At 52.4% G+C, this 16,278-nt stretch overlaps 1 protein-coding gene across 3 annotated transcripts in view; it reads right to left on the reverse strand.

Moving 5' to 3' along the window:
* PAX7 (paired box 7) overlaps positions 1–16,278 on the reverse strand; it is a 99,159-nt gene that overhangs the window by 60,535 nt on the left and 22,346 nt on the right. The window lies entirely within an intron of this gene.

Here is a 16,278-nt window from a genome sequence, read left to right on the forward strand (position 1 = left end):
TTGATCCTGCTGCTTACGCCTTTTCTAGTTTGATGTGTTTTTGATAAAAAAAATTTTTTTGATCAATAAAAATAAAATCTTTCACTCGCACCCTGGGGCAATTATTGCTCTGGGCCCAGTTTGCTGAATCTTGATAGAATAAATAATGTTATTCTCCCCAAATGTGGCCAGCTATAGGTTAGTTACGTTAAACCAGCAGGGAGGGGGTGGAATCTGAAAACATAGCGGTTCTCAAAGGGCAAAATCATGCTTCGAGATGGTGAGGGACTGGACTTCCCAGTTCTGGGGAACAAGTGGGGATAAAACTCCACGGGGATAAAACAGTGATAATAGGCATTTGCGATGCTCTTACTGGTGCCAGGTGCTACGTCTGGCACGCATAACCGGCCTCATCCCACAACACTCAGAGCTGGCAGGCACTGATATTGAACTGGTTGTAAGAATGAGACTCAGAGGAGGGGCAATGACTTATCCAAGGTCACACAGCTCTATGTGGCTGTATCAGGACTTGAACCCAGGTCCATCAGAAGTCTGAACCTATGGTCAGACCCCGTTGCCCCTCCATCTGCCTTTCACTAAGTGAGGGCAGTGACAAGGCCTTGGAAACTAGAGGACGTTCACAATCCAATGCCCCTTTCTCTACAGTCCTTTGCTTCCTTCCCCTCTCCTTGCAGTGCCATACTGTGCTCGCCCCAAATCACCCTGATAGGGTTGCTGAAAAGACCAGTGCTCTCTGGCATGGGGTGGCATTGGTGGTGAAGGGATGCAGCCCTCGATAAGTGGATGAACATCATGGGAAGGTCTGGATCCTGTGCGTTGTGAAATACACGTGGAAGGACCCACATCTACTGTTAGCCGTGGTCCCGCTGGGTGTGTGCACGCGTGCTTACAGTCCACGGGACTTTTACTTTCTGTTATATATTTCTGAACAAAAAAGTTGACCTTACACTAAAAGAATCTGAAGTATCCTGCAAGAGGTCGAGGGAGGAGGTGAAGGAGCGGGGCGGGGATGGCTTGGCGACCTCAGAGGCTGAGCTAGACGTGTGATACCGGGAGTCTAGGGGACCTGGAGGCTAGATTCAGAGGGTCAGCGGTGAAAGAGAGGGAGATGGTGGAGTGAGATTCTGAAAGTCAAGGGGATGATCCAGGTACCTGGAGATTCGGAAGGTGTCAGTGACGGAGGCGTGGAGACGGGTAAGGTAGTGGATGAGGAAGGACAGAAATATACAAACCCAGAGGGCCCAGTGTGGGTCCAGCTCAGATCATACATTCCCTCATTTCATCCTGACAACTACAGCAATAATGAATTTTATCATTCCCTTTTTTTTTTTAACCGTACCATGCAGCATGCGGGATCCCTGTTCACTGACCAGGGATCGAACCTGTGACCTCTGCAGTGGAAACGCAGAGTTTTAACCACTGGACCACCAGGGAAGCCCTTTCATTCCCATTTTTAAATGAAGAAACAGATGATCATATCAAGCCTCTAACTCAAAGACATACGTCAGAGCCAAGATGCAAGATTCGAATCCAAGCAAGCCGAGCCTCCCGTGATGCTGGGAAGGGAAATGCATCCCCCAAACCCCAACTTTTACCCTCGCAGCCCTCCTCCCACACAGCCCATGGGGCCTCCCAGACCCAGCCTCCAGCTTTCATTCCCCCCACAGGCTGGGCCGCCTGCCCTCTAATTAGATTCCCCTGGAAATAAGAGTGCATTGTACCGTTCTGCTGAAGGCAAACTGATTTTACAATTTCTTTTCTTTCCTCCTCTTTAATAACTCACAATGTCTCAAGGAGGTTTTACTTAGGGCCTGCACACTGGAAAATTATTCTGTCTCTCGTGCACTCGTTTTTCTCTTGAGGAAAATTGAAAACTGGATTCTCCTCCATCACCGGCCCCCTCTCTTGGCCTATCTTGTGCCCAGAATATGCTATAGTCCATTCCCAAACCCCTCCTGGGCCCTCCTCTACCTCGAAAGCAAGGCCCCCTGCCATCCTGCCCCACAGCTTGGAAAGGCTGGCAGCCCCAGTGATCTTGGGAACAGTGAAGAGTCTTTCAAAAGTTGAGAGACCAGGCAGAAGAGAACTGGACCGGCTCCAGCACTTTTGAGGTGGGAGTTGGGTGAGGGCAGGGCCTTTATTGGTCCCATCGGGTTCCCGTTAAGTGTCAGAGAGTAAATTATAAACAAATGGGTCCCATTTCCATTTCTGAAAGCATCCCCGGCTCTGCCTTCGCCCTCCACATTTAAGGGTACATCCCTTTAAGTGGAGCCTGATGGGACCAGGAGCCAGGTGGATGGTGTCACACAGGCGTGGGCGGTCATCTGTACAGTCTGCAGCCCACACGGGCTGCTGGGCACCCACTCTTCAGTCGCTGGAGCCAGACCAGCAATGACGTGTGACGGACGGACAGACCGACGGATTGACGGACGCCCGCGGGGGACTGCAGATCTGGGCTCTGAGTGGACAGGTTTCATAAATTAGAATTTGAGAGCTCTGGCCCAAGGGGAAGCAAGAGGGCGGAGTCGGGGAGCTGGCTGCAGAAAGAGGCCCGGGCTGGGGCTGCGCTGAGGGCGCGGCGGGCGTGACCACGGCCCCACGTGGGCTAAGAGGATGGTGGAGCACAGCGGGTCCCCCGGGCCTGGGCACTCAGGACATGTGGGACGGAGTGTCTTTGGCACCCTGAGCAGGGCTACATCCCCTCCGTCCCCCCACTTCCCAGCTCCTACCGCCCCTGCTCCCATTATGGGGCTTGGAGATGGGAGAAAGACTCAGCTGCGCCCGTACACATAATTCAGTTTACAGTAACTGGGACCAGGGGCCAGGCACCGAGGTCCAGGCACTTATTATCTCATTTAATCCTGGCAATATCCCCACCAGGTAGGCACTGTTATCCGCACTTTACAGAGGAGGGCTCTGGAATGCAGAGAAACCATTCCCAGTGGTCATTACCTCTCCCAGGAAGCGCTTTCCATGTGCCAGGTGCTGTTCAAAGGCTTTTTGCGGATTAGTGAACTCACCTAACTATGGCAACATGTTGCAATGATTATTATTCCATTTACAGGTGAAGAAACCAAGGCTCAGAGAGGCAGAATGTGAGTTGATCTCAGGTCTGGTGCAGGCACCGACCTCCCTGTTTGGGAAGGGGAGGCTTCCCCAGATGAACTTGGTCTCTAAATGTTTGAAATCTCCTTTTTGTTTGAAGAGAGTCCGTTGGTTCAAGCTAGGAGCAACCTGAGAGATCACTGGGTCCCATCTCATTGGGACTCAACTTATAGTTGAAAAAACTGAGACCAGAGACGGGGTGTGACTTGCCTGAGGTCACACAGCAAGTCAGTAGGAGAGCCGGGACTGGTGTCAGGCCCCCCTCTAGTCCTAGAGACCCGCAGACACTCTCAGGGTGTGTCAGCAACAGGGGGAGGGGTGGTCGACAGCAGGCCTCCTGGACAGGGCTCTGGAGAGGGTGCTGCCAGTATGGCCATTGTTTTAGCTAAGTCCTGGGGCCACTGACTCGGGATGCAGGCTCTGCATTCAAACGATGCCCTGAATTCCTCCTGGCCCTCCCCTGCAAACCCGGAAGCAATGCCATCAGCTGCCACCCCCAGTCTGAGGGTGCTCCAGGACTGAGAGGAGGGAAGGAGAAAAAGGAGAGTGAGGCCAAGTGCCAGGAACTGAATGGTGTCAGCCAGGCTGGGGATCAGAGCATCATTCTTTTGTTCCCCAGGTGGAACTAGAGGCTGCCAGCAAGATATGGCTTTGGAGACCAAGAACTGGGAGTCTGAATCCTGGGTGAGCTCGGGCTGGTACTTAGCCTCTCTGAGCTACAGCATACAGGAGGCAGGTGGGTGCTCAGGTAAAGTAAGTGTCTGAGGATGGGAAGGCAAAGGAGAGACCCGCTGTCCTTCACCCCCATCCCTCCCAAGGGCCCCCAAGGAAAACAGACAGAGGCGCTTGCTACATCCTCATGGGCCCTGACAAGTTGCAGGAAGAAACTTGAGGAAGACAGGCCTGGCTGGGGAAGGGACTCAGCTACAGCTGAGTCACTGTTTGCCGAAGGTTACCTGAGATGTGTCCAAACGAGAACCAGCTAGGGTCCTCCTCCTCCAGGGCCTCCAGACATACCCGCCTGTCCAAAACCAGGACAAAGGCAACCCTCCCCCTGGGAAAAGACGTGCCAACCCAGGAATCATCCAGGTCCCGAAAAAAGCTTATGTAAATGCATGCAAAATACCTGGCACTGAGCGTGTGCTCCATGATTGGGAGCCATTATTATTTTGACAAGCATTTAATGAGCACCTACTAGGTACCACGTGCTTTCTCACATGCTCTCCCTTCTAAGCTGCCTTCCGGCCTAAGAGGGTTCTGATGGTGTCTGGTTTTTGCAGGTGAGGAGGCTGAACCTGGGAGGGTGTGGCTCAGGCGTCCATGTGGCTGGAATGCCCACAGTTCTGATTCTGGGCCGCTCATAAGAATCCCCTGGGGAGCTTTTTAAACATACTGCCCCCCTTCTGATGTAATGGTCTGGGGTGCAACTTGGGCACTGAGATTTTTTAAAGCTCCCCCGCTGACTCTCCTGTGCGGCTAAGGCTCCTGGGCTTTGCTCCAGAATTTCCCGTCTCCTATTTAGCTCTCGAGGTGGCATGGTTAAGAGATGGACGGTTAAGAGATTTCAGAGGAAAGGGGAGAATCAGGATCATGTGTCCCATTGAACTTGGCTGGGGGAAGAGAAGAGCAAAGATTGGACCCTTCCCAAGCCCTGGTGCTGGCTGGGCTGGCTCAGGGGTCCCAGCTGAAGGTGACAGGTAGGCAGGAGCTCCTGGGCTGGGCTGGGGAGGTCATTCAGACCATCCCCCTGCCTCTGCCACATTTTCAGAGTAAATCCCACCCCCGTCCCCCAGCTAATCTTCCTCCTCACCCCCAGGACCTCACGACTGGTAGAGACTAATGAGCGTGCATTTCCCTAAACCTAACCTCAATCCCCGCAGTCGCATACCCCCGGAATCTATCTCCTGGAATTTCTCCTCCTTGTGCTGCGTTACTGTGTGAGGATCTAGGCTTCTTGGGAGAAGGACTTCCCTTTATTGGGCTGCTGCAAGGTCAGGGGTGTGTGTAGTCCCAAGCATCCTTCCTTCCCCTGCAAGTCTCTGAAGGATGTAGATGAAGCCCAGCCACAGAACAAACTTCTCCCTAGCCCTTCCCTTTCTGTAGGACTTCACACTTGACCAAGAACCTCAGAGTGGGTATTATTATTCTCCTCCATTTTACAGATGGGAAACAGGCACAGGGAGGTAAAGCAGCTTGCACACGCATCTAGCTCTGACCTGCAGCAGGAGGGAATAAAGTCAGACCAAAGGAAGAACTGCCCAACCTTAGTAGTCCCAAGCCCTAGAACCAGCTGTTAGGGGGAAGCTGTAGGGTATCTCGGGGGCTTTTCTGGATGACCCCAAAGCACCCCTGGCCCCTAAGCCTACCACTGGAGCCAGGCTCCCAGGTACTCCCACCACCAAGCAGTCTGAATTTTCCCCCAGGTGAGTCGGAAGGGAAATTCAATCCTGTTTCCTTTTCTCTGAACTTGCCAAAAGCTTGTTTTCTCTGAGAGGCCCGTGAGGCCCTGGCTTCCTCGGTTTCAAATAATTGACTTTCAAAGCCTGTCTTCAGGTGGAACGCTGCCATGCACCACCTGGGCAAAGGGTTGAACTCCGAGGACTTTGCCAGGGAATGAATGGGGAGGTATCCGAGCTCCGAGATTGGCTGGATGCCTCCCAGAGTCGTCTCAGGGCCCCACCAACCCCTTCCTCCACCCCAAAGCTTTGCCCACAGTCACCGGCTGCCATGGAGTCGACTCTGATTGGGAGCCAAGATGGGCAGGCAGGCTGCAAGCCCCGGCGCACCCTGGAGCATCTTACTGGGCAGCTATTAGAGGGAATGCGGCACTTGCAGGGGTGTTCACCTGTGCCCTTAGCCCTTCTGGGGCTGGACGCCCAACAACATCTTCTCTGGAGGGCACCTGAGGTCCCCACAGGCTAGCGTGCTCAGGGTCCCCCTGGACTGAAACCAGACCACTGTGTGGAGAACAGCTGGGGATAGGCCTGAGGTTTCGAGCGGCAGATTAAATGATTATTTTGAAACAGAATGAGTCGAATTAGCAGTCTCTGGATAAAGGAGGTGCAGGAAACTTCACCAGCTCTGCGGCGTTCCCCTCCCCAACCCCAAGCCTGCGCATGCCCACATCTGTCTAGCTGCAGGCACAAGACACCTGGTCCCTCGGCCTTCTGTGTTGGCTGGAGACCTGGGAAAGGCACGTACCACAGGTGTGTTGTCAAGGCCACTGGGGCCGAGAGCTGGGCCAATCTCAACCCCTCTCAGTCTGTCCTGGAAGTAAAAATAATCAGCGGCCACGTTTATCAAGAGGTGTGTCGCGGCTCTGTGCTGAGCTGTGTGCGTGCATCACATCATGTAAACCACTCAGCCGTGATCTGTAATGAAACTCCACAGTGAGGGAAGTAAGGTTCAGAGAGATGAGGTCGTTTCCCCAAGGACACACAGCACAGGACAGTCAGCATTGGAACTCGGGGTCTAGCTGACTCTGGAGCCTGGGAGCTTAGCCACCACCTTGCACCACCGTGTTTAGAATCACTGGAAGTAAAGGATGGTATCTCAGGCTGGGCCTCATCAGGAAGCTGGCATGGTTCCTGGGGAAGGGAATGCATTGTCCTGCTTCCCCACAGGATTTGGGGTTCACCTGTCCTATGTCTCGGGGAACAGTATGTGTCTAGGGGAGGAGGTCCTCGAATAGTGAGCTCCTGGCCTCCCCTCCTCTGGGCCTTACCTTTCTCATCTGTAAAATGGGGGCAGAGAGCTAGATGATCCCAAAGCTCCATGCCCCCACCCCAGCCCTGGACTGACACTCCATCACTTACTGTGTGGTTCTGAGCTACTGATGTCATCCTTTGGGCCTCAATTTCCCCATAGGTAAAACAGGGTGACAAGGTTACTCCATAGAGGGTTGTAAAGATCACAGCCTTGGAAGAGCTTTGTAAACTGTAAAGTAATGGCCAGAGGAGAGGGCTGTGATAACTTCGTAAATGGACTCCCACCATGGCTGCCTCACCCTCAGCCCCGGGAGCAGCTCTTCTCCCCCACCCTCCCCCAAACAGGCTTTGTCTTCCCTTTTCCAGGTCACTAGCTCCCCATTTGTTATGCCTCCTGCTCTCCTCTGGGTCTGGAATACTCGCAACAGTTGGGAAGGAAAAACCCAGATGTGGCTATAGGCCGTGTGGGGGCCGGGAGAGAGGTCACCACTGCCTCAGAGGGATGAGATCATCTTTCCAGGAAGATGGAATAGGTCCCGGTGCTGCCACTAATTAGCCGTATGACCTTGGGCAAGTCACTTAAAGTTTCTGGGGCCTTTGCCCCTCCATCTGTGAAAGTGAGAGGGTCAGACTAGATGCTTCCAGAGCTGATATATGAGATGAATCTGATGCAGGAGAAGCTTCTTTCAGCTCCAAATCGCAATCTTAGTGCAAGGATCTGGGGGAGCTGTGAGTTTCACCATCCTAGATGGGAAAGGTAATTGTGGCCCCAGGATCCCATGTTCTTAATGCCAATGGATGAGATGTGGGTTGACATCTTTTTTTCTCTCTGCTCTCTCTTAATAAGAGGGAGAAGGGAAGGCTGCGGTATTAGTGAGCCATCTTGGATGGGCTGGTACCAGCAGGCCTTAACTTCAAGGCCATGTTAAGGTCTCGTAACAGTTCCTGGCCTGTCAGGTGAATGTCAGCACTCCTTATCTTTTGCCATGGGGCCAGGCCATTCTTATCTGGAGTCTGTCCTCGGAACTCGGCAGTTGTGTTTTAGGATGGGACCAACTCCTCCGCACACCCCAGAATATTCCAGAGGACTTAGAATCAGAAAACCCAAATTCAAATTCCAGCTCAGCCACATTCTAGCAAGGGGCTTGAAGGAACATTCTACTTCTCTGGTCCTCAGTCTTAACCATCTGTGAAATAGGGGCAGCAATGGCTCCTGGAGTTAACAGGTGAGAATGACAGGCACAGGGCCAAAAGCACACCAGTTCTCACTTGTCAGATCAACAGTGACAGAACAACTGACAAAGCCCATGGCTCGTGAGGAATCACAGAGGAAGCAGCTTCTTGTACCAGTCTCCAGGAAATGATGTTTGACATTTTCTTGACACCGAACTGTTTAAGCCTGGAACCGTGCATATTGCCCACTTCATCAAAATAAATATATCTATGGGTGTGCGCATTCCCCTGCAGAGAAATATCCAGAAGATCTGACTCCCAAATTATTCACAGTATTTAACGCTGTAGGATAGAAAGAAAGAAAAGGAAGACAACTTTCTTTACTTTCTACATTCTTTTCGGGTGTTTGACTTTTGTACTCACATGAAACACGTTAATTCTTTTATAATAAAGAACTAATAGGATGTTAGAAACAGCTTTCTTTTGTCTAATTCTAAGCAGAAGTCTGACCTGCAGCTGTAGCCTCTCTTACAGGGCGAGAGAATAAGTGAATGAATGAATGAACTAAAGAAAGAACAAAGGCGCCACTACAAACTCCACGACTTCATAAAGATTACCGAATTTTTTCACGTCACTGAGCATCACTTAGCGCATCCGGCAAGGGTGCTGGGGCAGGGTCATCATCTTTAGGTCTGTTTTGAGGACAAGATCACTGAAGCTCAGAGAGAATGAATGACTTGGCCAGGGCCCCGGTCACACGATTCAGAAGTGCTTACTTCAGGCTCTGGGAAGCCAAGGCTCCTCCCCGCCACGCCCGACTCAGTGTTCTCCCCAGCCTGCCAGCAGCTCATGGAAGAGAGGCTGCCCCCCCCGCCCTTGAGTGCCCACCCTTTCCCTGGCAAAGCACCCACCCCTGCTGTCCAGCCCCAGAGCAGCCTCTGAGGACACCGGTGCAGGCCGAGACCAGGCTGTGCTCAACCAGGGACCAAAAACTAAATAACACCACTCTCTGGGCTCCGGCAGGCTGGCTTCTACCCCCTCCCTGGAAACGTCCTTTGATTTCAAAACAGGCTGGAGTGTAAAACCAATAAAGCTTCCTGTGCCCATAAAAAAACAGGCAGCCGCTTAACACCCCCCCTCCGGGAGCCCTCCGCCTACCCCCTGCCACTGGAAGTCGCGGGCAGAGGGCAGGGCTGAGCGCCATTGTCCTGGGTAATTAATTGCAGTAATAAGGAGCTGCACTGAGCTTCAAAGGCTGGCCCGGCCACAGGAGCAGAGCCCTGGCTCCTGTGTGCAGCTGGAAGGCAGCTTGGGCTCCAGGCCCACCTCTGCACCTGCACCCTGAGGACCCACTGTGTGCAAGCCTGGCACCAGGCACTTGGCTTTTTCCAACACTGTACTTTGGGTGTCATTCACCCTATTTTACAGATGAGAAGACTGAGGCTCGGAAAGTTTTGGAAAGATGCACAGGAAATGTGAAAAACTAAAAACAAATTCATTTCCACCTCTTTTTTTCTTATTCTACCGTTTTTTAAAATTAATTTTTATTGGAGTGTAGTTGCTTTACAACGTTGCATTAGTTTTTGCTGTACAGCAAAGTGAATCAGTTATATGTATACATATATCCCCTCTTCTTAAGATTTCCTTCCCATTTAGGTCACCATAGATCATTGAGTAGGGTTCCCTGTGCTAAACAGTAGGTTCTCATTAGTTATCTATTTTATCATAGCACTGTATATATGTCAATCCCAATCTCCCAATTTGTCCCTCCCCCCCTCCCCCCTTGGTAACCATAAGTTTGTTCTCTACATCTGTGACTCTATTCCTGCTTTGCCCATAAGTTCATTTCCACCTCATGAAACTCAAAGCCTGAATCTCTCACGGCCCCTGTGCCCCACCCCAAGCACCTCCCACACTGAATGGGGGGGGGGCATATCTGTATGTCTGTCTGTCCCCTACGCCAAACAAGGGGCCCCTGAGGGCACGGATGTTCCCATGTTGTTCCCTGCTTCAGCCCAGCGCCTGGCATTTAGTTAGAGCTCAACAAAGGCTAATTGATGGACTGACAACCGAGCGTCAACTACTTCAATCCTCAATCATCCCACACCCCCATTCTGTGCCCCTGCTTTATCACATTTTTCTTTTCATCTTTCCCTTCTAGCACTCTTGAGCCCCTATTGTGCTCCAGGCTCATGCAAGCTCCTTCCACCCACATTATTTCACCGAATCTTTACAAAAACCCTATGAGGACAATATTTTTAGCTCCATTTTACAGTTGAGAAAACTGAGGGTCAGAGAGAAGAAATACCTTCTCATCTGGGGAGTCGGCTGCCCACTGCTCCTCCCCTAACTCTCTCTACCTCCCGGGTATCCTCCCACCCCCCCCACCCTCACCTCTCCATCCCCACACCCCCCCTCCTCGGCCACGTGATCACAGCCTGGGTCCTGCCCCACCTCTGAGGTCCCTTCTGTTTTTTCACTCAGGAGCCCAAGGAGCCGTGCTTGTTTATAGCCCTGCCTGCCCTGTTGCCTGGGTCCCAGCCCAGGTCAGCTCTCTGGGGCTAGTAGGGACTTTTGAACGTGCTAAATACAGGTTACAGGGGTCAGGGGGTCACGGCCCTTCCTTGGTGGAAGTTTGACTTGAACCATCCATGAAATAGTGACTCTTATCTTGGGGGGGCGGGGAAGGGAGGAGAGGCAGGTTTCTTAGATATGATGACACTTCAACCGCTTCCCCACCCCACCCCCACTATGCCTCACTCAACCCCACCCGCTTTGGTCTCTGGATAGATTCGGCATCTGGATTTCCCGTTTTCTTCCCTCTAATTCTGTCCTTAAGCCAGAAAAAAATAAGGGGTCTGGGGGGACGAGCAGAGCAGAACTGAAGGGAGGAGTTGACATTCGTTGGAGGCCTGCTTTGTTCTGAGCAGACTGGGACTTGAGGGGTTCTCACCTCCCTTTCAACAGGCCGGGTGATGACTCGGCTGAAACCACCCAGGTGGCAAGTGGCAGAGCCCGGACTGGAACGCAGTCTAAAGCTAAGGGCCATCTCACCAAATGGGAGTCAGGCCCACCCTGGGGGCCCCTCCCCGGGAAGAGGCTCCCCCGCAGGCTCTAGCCCCAAGCTCCACTTCCACCCATCTGGGGACCCCCCTCAGCCACCCAGCACAAGGGCTCGTGCCCAAGAAGCACGCTCGAGATACAGCCTCACGAGCACACAGCTCTCCATGCTTTTCCAAGTCCCTCTGCGGTCCCTCTTCTCAAAGCTGGGATGAGGCTGAGATAACCCTACTTGATGGTGACACATCTGGGCCTCAAGGCCAAGGAGACTTGTCCCCTGCACCCCAGGATGTAGGGTGAGCAACCATCCCAATTTGCCTAGGACTGAGGGTTTCCTGGGAATATGGGACTCTCAGTGCTAAAACCAGGACAGTCTGTTGCCCCACCAGGGAGGGAAGGCCCGATGCAGAGGCCAGGCTCCTAGCTCCCAGGCAACAGTGTCTCCCTTCCACCTGCTACTTGCCTAAGCCCCCTTCCCTTCCCCCGTCTATCCCCTTCTCCAGGGAAAAACCATCAGGGAGGATGACTGCAAACACCCTCACTGGCACTGCTACAAGGGAAGCTGTTCAGAAGGTAAAGGCAAGTAATCCAGGTCCAATTCTCTAGCCTATGGTCATAAGGGATGCTCCCTTTTCAGGCCCCTCAGTACCCAAATTAAGACAGGTGTGGGATGGGGAGAGAGGGAGGAGGAGAGGGGAGGGGGAGGAGAGGGAGGGGCGGGCCTCACGCTCAGCAGAGGCCTGGTTGCCCCTTTCCCCTCCGACTGCTCACGTGTCTCAGGAAAGTTCCAGATTTAGGAAGCATGTATTGAGCACTTACTCTGTCTACAGCATCGTATCGACCAGAGGGGATCAAAACAGAATACCACACAGTTAACCAGTCCTTGTCGTCCAAGAAAGTTCTAATCTGGCACAGGAGACAGAAGCATGGAACGAAACCCACTAGGACAGTGACTCTGCGGGACACACACACGTACACACGCACACACACATACGCACAAAGGCACACACACTACTGCACGCATGTAGCCGCATATATACACACATGCACACACAGCCAGACCCATACACAAACACATAACACACATACGCACTCCCCATCCTAGTTAGAGGGAATCTGGAATTTTTCCCTTACAGTGGCTTATCTGAGTGATAAGCAGGAAAGGATTCTCCCGAGGCCACTTCCAACCCAGCACCCCCGCCAGGTCTTCTCCCACAGCCCTGTGTCCTGGGGCTCGGGCCTCTTCCAGACAACTGCCCTCTCAAAACACACTGATTCTCTCTGAGCTGAGCTACAGCCTCCTGTTCACAAGCCCGCTGCCGTCTCACTGGGACTAAGATTTGCTTCGGGCTTCAACCCCTGTCCTGAGCGCAGCCCCTGAAAAACAGGGCAAGGCCTCAAGCATCAGTCAAGCCTGGAGTGCATCCCAGCTGGATTCTTCCTTCTCTCTTGCCTCACTTTCCCGTCCACAACTTGGGGGAAATAATGCCATCATCGACGTTAAAGCTCACCTGAGTGATGACACACATCCGTCCCCCCTCCAGCCACCGGGACATAGTAAGTGCTCAATAAAAGTGGTTAGGATGATGGGGACAGACGGGAAGAGACCCCGGTCTCTCGCTCTTCTCCAGAAACACCCACCCTGGGGTCCCTCGAAGACTCCAGCAGGCTGTGCTGGGCAACATATGGCTGGGGGGAGGGGCTGGAAGTTGGGGGAGGAGGGGCAGCTGGGGGCAGGGAAGAGGAGGCAGGGTGTACTTAGGAAAAAAGAAAAACCCACACAAAACCGACAGAATTCCAGCCGATTATTTCTCCTGCTACAGATGTAACTGTGCTGTGCAAAATATGGCTGGGGGGAGGGGCTGGAAGTTGGGGGAGGAGGGGCAGCTGGGGGCAGGGAAGAGGAGGCAGGGTGTACTTAGGAAAAAAGAAAAACCCACACAAAACCGACAGAATTCCAGCCGATTATTTCTCCTGCTACAGATGTACATTAATGCAGGAGAAGCGGGGACGGAGCTCTTGGCCGGGGGAAAGAGAAACAGTTCCTTTTAACAAGCCGTTGTCTGGCTTGATCTTGTCACTCTAAAGAGGGCCATTGAGGGGTATTCATGCGTCGGCCCTGGGGGGACAAAAGGGCCCAGTATATATACTGACTGCTCAGTTGCCCGCGGGCCTTGGGGCCTTTGTTTAACCTTCTCTTAATAAACTTTTGGGAAGAGTTCATCAGTCCGCTTCAATAGCTGATGTTCTCATTTTCAGAGAGAGAAGAAAACTAGCAGAAGGCTGGCGTGGCTTTTTTTTTTTTTTTTTTTTTTTTTTGAGGAGGCATTCTCAATAAGAAGGGGAATGGGAAAGAGCGAGAAAAGGAGAAAGCCCGCAGACACCCCACTTTAAAGGGAAAAAGAACACATCACAGCTACAGCCACAAATCCTAGATGGGAGCCCAGACAAAACTGCTATTCATGGGGCCCCAAGTCTGCCTCCATCTGAGCGTCTCCGGGCCGCTGGCCCTGGGTCCCCTTGGTGGAGGCAAGAAAGGCTGAGTTCGTCGCCGGTAGGGCGTCGGGGTGAGAGAAGAAATTTCTTATAAGGAAAGTGTGGCTTAGAAGGGACAGCAGGCAGGAGCCTTCCGTCCAGTTTCTGTATTGGATTTGGGGTCACTTGGTTTCCTTCCCATCAGGCAGTTTTTAAAAACTGGAGGAGGTGTTTTTTCAGTCAAGGGGGTGGCGGGGCGAGGTGGGTGGGCAGCTTTTTCTCCTCTGAACAGTTTTTCCTCCTGCGATTTCAATCCCCAGCCCCAGTCCCCTGAAAAGCTCTGCGTTAGGTTGTAGGAAGTACCCCCCATGCTCCTCCCCAAAGGAGTAAGACCTAGAAATCCCCCCCACCATTCCACGCTGCATAGTGAGGTGGGGGGAGTGGGTTGAATTGGGGGTGGGCAAGAAAGAAAGGATATTCCTAAGATTCCTACCGTGCCAGACACTATACTAGTTTTGACTCTATATGTGTTAACTCACTTCTCACCACTATCCTATTTTCTAACACACATTTTTTCCCTCACTTTTTCTCATTTTACTTGGGGAAACCAAGGCTCAGAGAAATGATGCCTGATCCCGAGTCCCATAACAGGAAGCTGAGGTCCAAACTCAAGTCTTATCAAATCCATGTTTTCAAGTTCTAAACTAAGCTGCCTCTCACATTTTAAGGTATTATTAATAGTTGTAATAGCCACAGAAGTTGTGCTTTTAAAATGTGCCGGACATCGCCGTAAGACTTTATGGACACTGTTTTCCCAGGAGCCCAGTGATATGGGTCCTATTATGATATCACCCATAATACAGATGGGGTGACTGAGGCACAGAGGAGAAGGAACTGTCAGACAGCCAGATGGGCAAAGGCAGATTCGAACTCAAGTCTGTTCTGACTCTGGGGCTCCGCCTCGGTCCCTATGCTGCTCTGCTTTCGATGAAAGGCAAACGCAGGAGAAGGGAAGCAGATGAACGAATGTGACTTCCACCCCAACAAGCCTGGGAGTGGGTCTCCCAGGTCCTGGTTCAGCTTCGCAGTGGAGGCTCCCAGACACACACACACACACACACACACACACGTACACACAAACCCTCCAAGTCTCCCCAGTGGCTCTAGTTCAATGTTTTACAGGCCTAATGAGTGTTGACAAGTTTAATGAGTTTGTTTTAAAGAGGGGAGGGGGGACCTGGTCAAACTGAGATTTCCGAGTCAAATGAATTAGTGGAGGCCGCCAGACTTCAGCTGACAGGCCTGGAAACCCTCCCGCCGACTGCAGCCTTGAGCCATGGACCCCGGCCCCCTCAATGGGAGCAGGGCCCCATGCCAGACACTGGGGGCTCCGGGGGCCTCGGAGCGGTCCACGGGTGCCTGGGTCCCAGTCAAAGCCCACGTCTTCATCCCGCGGCCCCCCTCCCTGCCAGCCCACCCCGGTGGGCCCCCCTTCTGCTGGACTCTCCTCCCGCACTGCGTCCCCAACGTGAAATGTGATTCAAACCCAGTTTGGCACTTGTTTGCATATTGATTGCGTGGTAATTAAGTGGCTTCATCTGACGAGGGGACGCGCCACCTGCATTTCTAAGCTTCCCGGTCATGGGCCGGGACAGGGCGCAGCCCTTGTGTCTGACCGCGCAAACCGGAATCCAGGGAGACTGGCTTCTGGCTGCTAGAAGGGACTTTCATCGTCCTTTAAAATAGTATTGTTTCATTTTTTGTGGTGTGGAGATGAATTGGGAAGGAGCTTGCACAAACCTGACCAGCTGCAGACGAAAGAGCAGAGTTAAAATTAAATCATAATTATGCCAAAAGGAAAGGAATACATATGTGCTTCTGATGTCACTGTGTCATGGTAGTCACGTGCAAAGCGAGATTAGTTCTCCCTTTGATTCGCCCCTCCTGAGCCACGGGGGGCGCTGACCTGAGTCCTGGACCCAAAGCCAGAGAGGCCGGGATCCAAACTCCTTCTGCCTCTTTTTCTAGATCTGATCTTGGGCAAGTGACTTTACCTCTCTGACCCTCATTTCCCTCATCTGTAAAATGGGCTTAATAAAGCCTGTGATGTTCTCAGCGTCGTGGGCCTAAAGGGGACTATTGCCCCCAGCACACAGTAAGTCCTCCACCATCCCAAGTTTGTTTTCCAGAGCTGCATCCCAGCTAGAAATGACCATGATCTGTTCATCTCGAATTATCACAGCCTTGCAAATTAGCACAGGCTAACCTCCAGCCTGTCCAATGTTTTTTTTTTTCCCCTCCACTAGCCTCAGTAGCTCCTGAAATTCTCAGGGGTCATCTGTCACCCTCATTGCTCGCCAAGAAGAAGTGGGTGAGTGGAGATTCAGGAAGGAGAAAGGCTTTGCATCCCTGTGCGTTGGTTTTGCTTTATTATACTGTGTTTTGTCGTCCGTTAAGGAGAACAGAGTTGGAGCTGACACATCCCAGGCTGGGTCACAGCGTCCAGCTGGGATTCCAGACCCACCCCGCCCCGCCCTCATCCAGCTCTCTCTCTCTCTTCCTCTCTCCCACATGTGATTATTTATTGGATATTTCCCTCTGGGAGGGGATGCCCCTCCCCTTCTTTAACTGTCCCCTAATCTCTGGTCTAAGGCGGTGAACTTGTGAGAAGTGTTCTTTCCAGTGAGAATTTCTTTACAGACTGTTTTCCCTTTCCAGCTGGGAGCATGGCGCTGGGCAGGGTGGGGGGTGGGGTGGG

Source organism: Neophocaena asiaeorientalis, unplaced genomic scaffold (assembly GCF_003031525.2).
Source record: "Neophocaena asiaeorientalis asiaeorientalis breed wild unplaced genomic scaffold, Neophocaena_asiaeorientalis_V1.1 scaffold275, whole genome shotgun sequence".
Classification (NCBI taxonomy): domain Eukaryota; kingdom Metazoa; phylum Chordata; class Mammalia; order Artiodactyla; family Phocoenidae; genus Neophocaena; species Neophocaena asiaeorientalis.